The 11678-nt window shown below is 39.2% G+C and overlaps 1 pseudogene across 1 annotated transcript; it reads right to left on the reverse strand.

Annotated features, from left to right (window-relative positions):
• Positions 1–1550: 1550 nt before the first annotated feature.
• LOC306874590 (interferon-induced very large GTPase 1-like) lies at positions 1551–7144 on the reverse strand (annotated as a pseudogene). Its single transcript has 3 exons — positions 6478–7144; positions 6095–6348; positions 1551–5611 (listed from the first exon to the last, which is right to left on the reverse strand). The product of its transcript is annotated as an interferon-induced very large GTPase 1-like (transcript).
• Between the last annotated feature and the right edge of the window lie 4534 nt (positions 7145–11678).

An 11678-nucleotide genomic window follows, 5' to 3' on the forward strand; every position in this document is an offset into this window, starting at 1 on the left:
CACTTCACTTCACTTCAAACATCAGCAGATCTCCAGAGACACACTGATCCATGAACAGATCCTGCAGAGCAGAAGAGACAGCACTGGACATCTGACAATCCTTCAGCAATCCAGCAACTGACTGAAAACCTCGAAGGCTTCATTACAGATGACACTCGACAATAAGAAGAAACTGTTTGAGAATCAATCCGAATGACACTATATGAATTATATACAGGACTAGTTGAAGGGATATGAATGAGTGAATGGAAATTCAAAACTTCAGTCAAACACACAGTCACACGGGGGAAATAACTACAAAATAAAAATCAAAAACATGTCAGCCAGAGATTGACTATTTATCAATAACAGAAAAACAGCGTTAAATACACAAAAGAAAGAAGGATCAATTCCCATTTAAATTAATTTCAGCAAATAACAATTGATCTGATGTCAGCCATTGAAACATATCTACTGCAAATCAAATCAATTCATTATTATTTCAAGATTTCATCAGAGGATATTATAAATATTTTCTTTTCTTTATGCAAAATACAATTTCTCTCTTTTTTTTTTATTTGACATGGACTCATTCGCCTGAGAAACAATGAGATACACATGCAAACACAAAAATGAAGATCCAAACACACACACACACACACACACACACACACATGCAGACAAAACCACATCCAGTGAGGAGAGACACAACCATCAGATCAACGAATGAATAATCTGAATAATCTCAACAGTGCAAAACATCTCAATAGACTTCATTTCAGGATCTCAATTTTGTTTTGTTGTGGCATTTCAACAGAAGAATGTAAATGTACACAATCAAACATCATTTCAAACATCCTCATCTCATAATGCAGTCTTCACGTCAATAAATATCTTTTTTTTTTTTTTTTACTGGAACGGAAAGACAAGAACTTTAGTTTGAATACATTACATTTTCATGCTCTTTATTGTCACACATGGACAAAACAGAAACAACTGACATTTAATTTTGTGATATAGTATACAGAATATAATTTGAACAGATGCTGAGGGAAATCTCAGAGTACTGTCTCACATATTCATGCTGAAAACAAGAGTAGTTCATTTCTGCTGCATTTGGTTGAAAGTTTGGGAAACATTTTACTTTAAAATTCAACAAACATTTGACATAAAACTTCTGTTCATTCACATACAATTAAATTGTTCCAATTATAACATGAATCTGAATCTGCTGCTGATAGAGTCTTTAGAAACACTACATGAAACAGAAATGATGCACACATTGTCCTTGATGTTTCTGTATTAATTTCAGAAACACATATATCATCAGTCATTAATATGGTTACTTTTTATTTATTCATCATAGAGATTAGGCTGTTTAAATTGTAATATACAGCTTTGTCAATCATGTCTACAGAATATGTTGCTTTGATCGTTTCACTGATATCAGAATGTGGAACTGAATCTTGTCTTGAATCCTCGTCTGTATTTGATGAGATCTGATCTTCTTGAGCTGAAGATGAGTCTGAATCTGAGAGGAGACACGAGAGTCTTATTCTTCTTGATCTCCATTAGATGTATTGATCCAAACTCTCAATAGCGTCCCGTTTTGAGTATCTTCTCCATTCCTCTGGTATACTTCCCCTCCCCTCAAATATTTTATTGTAGTATTTTTCCAGATCTCTCTGGAATCTGCACACAAACCACTTCCAGTAGAGCAGTTCAGAGAGATCAGGGGTGATGCTCCAGTCTTTATAATATCTGAACCACGGGCCGCTATAAAGTCTGAACCTCAAGCCTTCATAACGGCTTCCTGCTCTTCTGTATTTTCTATATGGAAACCTTACATCTGTTGTATTAAAACACTGATCACTTGCCACTAAACCTGTGCAAATAGGCTCTTTCAGTTTCTGACAGATGATCTCACCAAAAATAACAGCTGATGCAGATCCATGACAGTATTTCTGGAAAATACTACAGTACGCTTCTCTCTTCTTCTCAAAATATAATACAGGATCATTGTCTTCTCTGAACAGTCTGTGCTGGTCAGTGATTGTCTTGTTTGCTCTCTTACAGATGGACAGAACCAAATCCATGAAGAATTCATTCTTGAACACATATTTCACTGGTCCTTCCTCATGTTCTGATAGTCTTGCTCTGATGTAATCTATGAGTTGATGAATGCAGCTGATGTTGTAGCCCATCTTTGAGATGTTAAATGACTGAATCATTCTGTCTGTCCGCTGAACAACATCTGAGATCAGTGACCTTATTTGTGCTTCATCCTCTGGAGACAGAGTTCGGCCATATCCTAATGTTTCTTTAGCTGTTCTTTGAGCATCCATTATAGCCCATTTAAGCCCACTTTTTTTGGACTTTCAGAAAAATTCAGCAGAGTGAACATATCACTGCTCTCCCTCCAGTGATCTACAGGAGCACAATGATAGACGTCACTGAGGATCTCTCTCACATCTCTCATTATATCAGTGTCTCTGATTGGAGGAGTGTCTCTGATGATCTTCACAATCTGTTCCCAGAACAAATCAAACTCCTTCTTCAGTGTTTCTTCATCATTTGTTTTGTATTTGAAGTTGAAGGTAAGTTCTCTGCTCTTTTCATAGAGAGTGTTTTCATGATGTGTTCTCTGAGCATCAATCTTTTTCTTCAGGTCTCGCTGCTGAAGAATGTAATTTAATTTTCTCTTTGTTTCTCTCACAATATTTTCCTGAAGCTCTTTGATTTTAATTTCAAATGATATTTTCCACTGAATCAGTATTTCTGCATCTGTGTCTTTCTCAAAGTATTCAGACATTGATTTATCCACTTCTTCACTTGTCTTCTTCAGCTCTTTTTGAAGATCAGTTTCTTTAATCTCATGAATCGCTTCATTTTCTATCAGGTTGTGTAGTTTGTTCTCAGTTTCCATCATGGCTCTGTGAAGACTCCAGGACCACTTCCTGTGTTCTGTCTACAGTTTCCTGTAAGCTGAAATCTCCAGAGAGCTTCTGAAGCTGAAGACAAATCGTTCATTCAGTAAAGCCTCCCAGAGATCTTTAATACGGTCTTTTAGATGTGTTAGCATCATTCCATGTGATTCTGAGGCATGAGTCATAATAGTTTTCTTCAGTTCTTGAATGTTCTCACAGTAGTTTGGGTTTGGTGGAGCCATCGGTGGGCTTCCCTCCCAGAGCTGAGGAATATACTTCACATCTTTCTGAACATCAAATCTAATGATATCACTGAAACACTCTGCATCACAGACTTCTTCTTTAGCAGCGAGTTTAGTCATCTCATCCAGTGTCTCCTGCAGTCGTCTCCTTCCCATGTTTTTCTCTCCAGCTGTGACGTCTGAGACATTCTGATGCACAAACACACAGCTGGGATTCAGTCTGACCTTCTTCATCCTCATGAAGGCCTGAACAACAATCTGAAGAATGTCCTGCATCTCAGCAGGGTTTTCTCCAAAGATGTTGATCAAGGTCAGATCTGCAAGACCAACAACAAATGTGGCCAATTCATTGCCATGATGTCTTGTTGATCTTCCAGCCAGTTCTAGAGCTCGAAGACCCTCAGTATTTACAACCAGAATATAGTCAAAGTTCATCTGCGTTTTCATATCGTCTGAGACTCTGATCAGCTGCATGAAAGCTCCTCTGGTTGTTCTGCCAGCACTGACAGCAAACTGGAGTCCAAACATGGTGTTCAGCATGGTGGATTTCCCAGAGCTCTGAAGCCCTAAAACTGACAGCACAAAGACTCTCTGGTCTCCCAGTTTCTGGATGAGTTGATCTAGAACAGCAGAGATCCAGATCACAGGAACATGAGCAGCATCTCCATCCATCAGCTCCAGTGGAGATCCAGAGATCATCATCTCTGCTGCGAGACTCGGGAGAGAAGAGAAGTCAATCTGCAGGTGTTTCTTGTTCTTCTTCAGAGATGAGCATGATTCATAGATCTGACCGATCTCCCTCATGATGTGCTCCACACCAAAGTTTGCTGCTTGAAGATCCTCAGATATTCTCTCAAGTTTAGCTTGTTCAGCTCTGAGTCGTTCAAATTTATCATGATACACTTTTAGCTGTAATACTGCTGACCATGTTTCATTATACTTGTGATGTAGAACAGAAAGATCAGCTGATGTATATTCATCCAGGAGGAATCTGAGCCATTTGAGGAAAAATATCTTCTCATGTTCAGCACATGAGTTCATTTGTTTAATAAAGAGCTTCATAAACTCACTGATGTCAAATTCATGCTGCTGTTGACGGATTCTCTTCATCTCTGAGTGTTTTCTACTGATGTATATTTCTGTCTCATCTGCTCGAGGTTGATGTAGTTCTCTGTTCTTCTGACTCCACTGATGCCACAGTTTCCCCTGATGAGGCAGAAATGATTCTTTGATTTCTGTCAGATCTTTCTTCTCCAGTAAACTCATCATCTGCTGTGCTGCTGCTCTTCCTCTCCTGCAGTCTTCATCATCTTCCTCATCTACTCTGATGTCTGAGAGTTTGGACACATCTTCAAGTCTGAAAGTGTGAGAGGAGTCTGAGAGACAATCATTTATAGCTCTTCTGAGTTCTTCTGATACATCTGACTGATTTCTGTCTTTCAGACCAATCTTGTATGTTCCTTTCCTCATCTCAGTTACAGTAGACTGATCCTCAGTAAAGAGACAAATGAGTGGCTTTCTGTTTCTGAACAGGTTTTGTATGTTTGCTGCACTTCTATCATTCCTGTCCAGTCGTGGCAGAAGAACAACATTGACTGAGCTCATGTCAGTGAGGATCTGCAGCTGTTTCTCGTGGTCTCCTGCATCTCCGTGTAGATTACAGAACGCTACACACTCAGTGAATTTATCATCATCTGATCCAGACGGGCAGAACCAGACGATCTCCACCACTCCATCCATCAGTTCTCTGGTTCTGCTGCTGCCTGGACAGTTCCTGTGGAAGAACGTGTTGTGTTTCTCATTGATCAGACTGTTCATCAGATGAGACTTGGATGAGGACACAGAGCCAAACCTGAAGAAAAACACCATTGGAGTTTGTGCTCTGTAGATCGGCTGGGTTTGTCTGATGAACTCATTGTTGGTGTTTCTGATCTTCCAGCTCTTGGTGATTTGTCTGAATGTCCAGAGAGGAAACTCAATCTGTTGTGTGAATGGATCAGGAACAAGCAGAGGCAGAGCGTACTGACACTGGGACAGTTTAGTGACCATCAGCTGCTTCAGGAGACCATCAGCACGATGAAACACAGCCATCTGGACATCCATCGGGTGAATGAGATCAGACTGACTGGTTCTTTTGTTAGACAAAGACATAGCATTAAAAATATCAAACATATCTTCAGATGAGTCACTGTCTCTTTGCTGTGTGTGATCCTGTTCAGTGGTCTGTTTAGTTGTAATGTATCTTGCTCTGTAGTTCATCATCAGTAGTTTCTGTAGGAAAGTCAGAATCAGCTCTTCTTCAGCACAAGACTCATGAGACTGTAATGAATGTTCAGTTATCTGAAGAACATCTGCAGCTCTCAGTTTATTGTGCTGTCTGCCTTCAAGATGAAGTCTGTGAAATACATTCTTCTGTTTGTTTTCTGCTCTGACTTCTGCTGGTTCAATGTCCTTGTTTTCTCCCTGTGGAAAAAACAATAATACACTAAGTTAAAACTAATGTTCAGTGTACAATTATTATTATTATCTTTACAAGCAATAATTCATTTCTGTTATTTAGTGTCAATACAGATTTAAACAGACTTGTCAAGTCGTCCGTACATTTTAAAATAATTTAATTATGTATATAATAATTATCTTAATTTATGAATGCAATAATTGAATATGAATATAATCATAAAATGCCTCTTTTGAGCTCAATCATAAGAGTTGTTCAGTTCATTTTTGCATTACTGTCTGCAGAAATAGTTATTTTATTTAATGAGTTTATTACTGACATAAAGCTGTCATTATGCTAAATTAAAGTGACACTGTTTTCTGGCTCTTAAAGCTGTAAAATATATGAAAATACTGATTCAGATAAGAACTGGAGATACTGAAGTTAAGATGTTTAAAGGGTTAAAATGTGATGAATGAACATTAATATGTTCTCTTCATGTTTCTCACCTGCAGTGAACGATCAGTTTCAGAGCAGATCTTCTTCTCTTTCTCTCCTTCATATTCCTCTCTCCACTCCACTCGTCTTCTCATCAGTTCTTCTTCATGCTGTTCTTCAAGCAGTCTCAGTTTCTCTTCAAGAGTCTTCTGTTGATCTTCTTTCAGTCTCTTCTCTAAATCCTCTAGTTCTTCTCCTCTCTCTCTTTCTATTCTCTCTTTCTCTCTGATTATTCCCTCCATTTCACTCTTCAGTCTCTCAATCTCTTCATCACAAATCTGTTTTTCTCTCTCTCTTCTTTTCTCTTCTTCTTCTCTTCTCTTCTTTTCCTCTAGTCTCTGTTTCTCCCTTTCCTCTCGTTCTCTCTTCATCTCTTCACGCATCTTTCCCTCACTCTCTTCTTTCTCTTTCAGTAGTGTTTTATTTCTCTCTTCTCTCTCATTCAACTCTTCTTCTCTTCTATTTCTCTCTTTATCATGATGTTGTCTTTCATTCTCTATTCTGTTCATCAGTCTGTCTATTTCTATCAGTAGATTGTCTTTTTCTTTCTTTATAATCTCTTTTTCTTGCCTCATTTCATCTTTAAACATCCCTTGTTCTCTTTTCATCTCGTCTCTCATCTGCTCCTGTTCCTTCATTTCTCTTTTATATTGTTCTTCTCTCTCATTAAACTCTTCTTCTCTTCTCTTTCTCTCTGTTTCATGATTTTGTCTTTCATTCTCTATTCTGTTCATCAGTCTGTCTGTTTCTGTGTTGTATCTGGTCTGAAGATTTTCTTTTTCTTTCTTTACAGTCTCTGTTTCTTTCCTCGTTTCCTTTATTTCATTGTTAAACTCGTCTTTCACACTTTTCATCTCATCTCTCATCTGCTCCTCCTGTTCCTTTATTTCTCTTTTATATCGCTCTTCTATCTCTCTGAGTTCTTCTTCTCTTCTCTTTCTCTCTTTGTCCTGATTCTGTCGTTCTTCCTCCATCATCATCTTCATTCTCTCTTTCTCTTCTTCGTGTTTCTTCATCAGTTCTTCTGTTTCTCTGTTCAGTTTCTCCATCAGGATCTTCATCTTGTTTTCTTCTGCTTCATGCTTGGATTGAAGATCTTCTCTCTCTTTTATTAGTGTTTTATATTCTTCTTCTCTTCTCTTCTTTTCTTCTAGTCTCTGTTTCTCCCATTCCTCTCGTTCTCTCTTCATCTCCTCTCGTGTCTTTCTCTCTTGTTCCTCTCGCTCTTTAATGTCTCTTTTATATTGTTCTTCTCTCTCAGTAAATTCTTCTTCTCTTCTCTTTCTCTCTTTGTCATGATCTTCCTTCATCATCATCTTCATCTTTTTCTCTTCTTTATGTTTGTTCATCAGTTCTTCTCTTTCTCTGTTCACTTGCTCCACTTTCTCCATCAGTATCTTCTTCTGTTGGTCTTGTATTTCTCTCTCCATCTCTCTGAACATCTTACATGAGTAGTAACTCCCTCCGTTCTCTTTCACCATGTTGTCTATCTTCTGCAGTAGATCAGTCACCTGTGTTCGGTCTCCAGTCTCTTTATTATTGAACACATGATATCTGTTTCCACACGCTTCAATCAGCTGATTCAGAGCAGATCCAGGTTTTCCCAAACACTGTTCAATGGTTTTGTCATTCAGATCGTCTCCTCTGGTGAAGAGCACCATGGTGAACATTAAAGATTTCTCTCCAAACGTCTCTTGAATGATCTCCACAGCTGTTGCCTCTTCTTGAGTGAATCGTTGTCCTAGATTGAGCACGATGATGAACACATGTGGTCCAGGCAGGATCATGGAGATGCAGTTAGTGATTTCTCTCTGGGTTTCTTCATTACTGAGTTCAGTATCAAACAGTCCTGGAGTGTCGATCACAGTAATGTGTCTGTTGTTGACTTCAGCTGTTTCTCTCTGACACAATTTAGTAACAGACTCTTGAGATGTTACTGCTTTAAATGCTTTTCTTCCTAAGATGGTGTTTCCAGTTGCACTTTTCCCGACTCCAGTTTTTCCCAGCAGCACAATCCTCAGATCATCTTCTCTCTCTGTTGAACCTGTAAGAGAGGAAATGCATCAGTTTTACAGCCTAAAGTGTTTCCCCAAAAATTTGATTCTATAACATAAAAGAGGTCTGCTATCTGCTTGTTTAGTATTTATGTAGTGCATTGTGAGGTAGTAAGATTTACAGTGAGGGAAAAAATTATTTGATCCCCTGCTGATTTTGTACATTCGCCCACTGACAAAGAAACGATCAGTCTATCATTTTAATGATATGTTTATTTGAACAGTGAGAGACAGAATAACCAAAAAATCTAGAAAAACACATTCCAAAAAAGTTATAAATTGAATTGCATTTTAATGAGTGAGTATTTGACCCCTTCGCAAAACATGACTTAGTACTTGGTGGCAAAACCCTAGTTGGTAATCACAGAGGTCAGACGTTTCTTGTTGGCCACCAGGTTTGGACACATCTCAGGAGGGATTTTGTCCCACTCCTCTTTGCTGATCCTCTCCAAGTCTTTAAGGTTTCGAGGCTGAAGTTTGGCAAACTTCAGCTCCCTCCACAGATTTTCTATGGGATGATGGTCTGGAGACTGGCTAGGCTACTCCTGGACCTTATTGTGCTTCTTCTTGAGCCACGACTTTGTTGCTTTGGCCATGTGTTTTGGGTCATTGTCATCCCAGAATACCCATCCACTACCCATTTTCAATGGCCTGGTTGGCTTCAATGCCCTGGCCCTGATGGTACATGGCCCTGTCCATCGTCCCTTTGATGCGGTGCAGTTGTCATGTTCCGATTATGGTCTCATCAGACCACAACACTTTCACCCAGTTCTCCTCTAAATCATTGGCAAACTTCAGACGGGCTGTACATGTGCTTTCTTGAGCAGGGGGACCTTGCTGACACTGCAGGATTTCAGTCCTTCACGGCATAGTGTGTTACCAATTGTTTTCTTGGTGACTATGGTCCCAGCTGCCTTCAGATCAATGACAAGATCCACCTGTGTAGTTCTGGGCTGATTCCTCACCGTTCTCATGATCATTGAAACTCCACGAGGTGAGATATTGCATGGAGCCCCAGTCCAAGGGAGACTGACAGTTATTTTGTGTTTCTTCCATTTGTCAATAATCGCACCGACTGTTGTCACCTTCTCACCAAGCTGCTTGGCAATGGTCTTGTAGCCCATTCCAGCCTTGTGTAGGTCTACAATCTTGTCCCTGACATCCTTGGACAGCTCTTTGGTCTCGGCCATGGTGGAGAGTTGGGAATCTGATGAATTGATTGCTTCTGTGGACAGGTGTCTTTAATACAGGTAACAAGCTGAGACTCCCTTTAAGAGAGTGCTCCTAATCTCAGCTCCTTACCTGTATAAAAGACACCTGGGAGCCAGAAATCTTGATGATTGATAGGGGATTAAATACTTATTTCACTCATTAAAATGCAAATCAACTTATACATTTTTTTAATGCATTTATTTTTTATTTTTGTTGTTGTTGTTGTTCTGTCTCTCACTGTTTAAATAAACCTACCATTAAAATTATAGACTGATAATTTCTTATCAATTTCTTTGTCAGTGGGCAAACGTACAAAATCAACAGGGGATCAATTTTTTTTTTTCCCCACTGTACATGCCACTCTACAGTTTACACAGTTATATTTTCATCAGGCAGTTTCTCTCTGTCAATTTCACATTATTTGCACAGTTTAAAATGAGCATTTTAGTGCAAATATTTGAGAGAAAATACAACAAGTTTCTTTCACTAATCACTATGCATGATTAATATTTAATTTTTAAGATGAAATATTTTGTAGCATATTTCATAGATTTATTTTCAAACACAAATGATTCAGATTGTAAAGTTACAGTAAAACGTTCAGCTTCACTGCTTCAGAGCATTGTAGTAGTAGTTCAGTGATTGGTCAAAATGGTCAGTTTGACTATTGCAATAATCTTAATTTCCTGTGGAACACTGAAGCTTGACCTTATTTTTGATCAAGGGGTAATCAGAATGTTTGTGTGCCTATATAATCTTAGCATTAGTAGTAAACAGATTTGGCTTAATGTCTACAATGGAGGGCTCAGAGAGACTATTCTACTCAAGCTCCGATAGCCCCCTTTAGACAGAAATAAATATGCATAAAAGGAGGAGATGGGGAGGAGGAGGGATGCTGAAAGAACTAACAACAGAAGTTATAAGAGGCTTTTATATTTGGATACTAATTGGAAGATTAGATGGGCGTAAGGCTCCTGAAATTAGGTTACTATAACGTCACATAGTAAAAATTCAATTTCAAACATGCTCTGTAGTTTAAGAACCAAAATGATTTTCAGCTCATTACCTTGTATCAGTAAATGTGTCTCTAGTGATTGAATTTTCTTCTTCATCTCATCAAATTTAACTAGTTTTTCCATCTGTGCCTCCATCAATGTCTCTGTGGAGAAAAAATCTCCTTCATTTTCTTCCAGAATCTGCTCGATGTTCTCCATCAATGTAGACACTTGTGTGTTCAGGTCAATGAACTGATGTCTTCCTCCTAAACTCTGAATGACAGACTGTGTTTCTTCATTTAGTTCTGCTGTCTGATGCTCTGGATTCTGCTTTATGAGGATCATGATGTGTTTGTTGATTCTTGAGCTGAAGATCCTCTGGATCTTCTCTATTTCTGCTTTGTCTTCATCAGTCAGTGGAGCATCAGGAATAGTGAGGAGGAAAACATGAACTCCAGGATGACAGAGAGACACACAGCGGTGAGTCTGACGCATCACTTCCTCCTCTGAGAGACCAATCAGAGCTGGAAGCTGTATTACACTGATCTGCCGTCCATGAAGCTCCACGTCTGATCTTCTGTCTGTCTGCTGCAGGATCAGATCTGATACGGAGGATTTTAATGTGCCATCAGTCCCACAAACAACCAGATTCAGCTTCACACACTCTGAAACTGAGAACAGAAGAAGATTAAAACATGTTAATTTAACAATATAACATCAAATATCACCACAATATCATCCATTGTGAAATACTGTGAACCTTCAGCACAATCCAGGTGCTGTCCATCATTCATCTTCACAATGTCCTCAAACATCTGCAGAAGATCATCAGGAGAGCTGCTCCTCTGAAGACTGAAGTGTCTGTTTGCACATTTCTGGATGATGTTCTGTAGGATGTCACTGGTTTCTGTGGGCTCTTGTGTTGTGAGCACCATGGTGTGTTGATAAACGCTCTCAGAGAAAGAGAGCAGCACCTTCTCCACACGCTCCTGATCTTCTGCTGAACACTGATCATGTTTGAGGAGCAGAACGATCACATGAGGTCCTGGATCAGACAGAAACACACACTCTCTCACTGTCTGTGTGATCTGATGATCTGAGATGTTCATCTGGAGCAGCTGAGGACTGTTGATGATGATCAGGTGTCTGTCCTTCAGTCTTCCTCCGACTCTCTCTACAACATCTGGAGGAGCTTCACTGACAAACGCTGCTCGTCCTAAGATGAAGTTCCCCACCAGACTGTTTTCTGACACGCTCGAACACAGAAGAACAATCCTCACTGCAAAGAGTCAAATCACAATCCTCACATCATACAGTAACACATGTGATATTTA

Source organism: Barbus barbus (genome assembly GCF_936440315.1).
Source record: "Barbus barbus genome assembly, chromosome: 9".
In the NCBI taxonomy this organism is placed as follows: domain Eukaryota; kingdom Metazoa; phylum Chordata; class Actinopteri; order Cypriniformes; family Cyprinidae; genus Barbus; species Barbus barbus.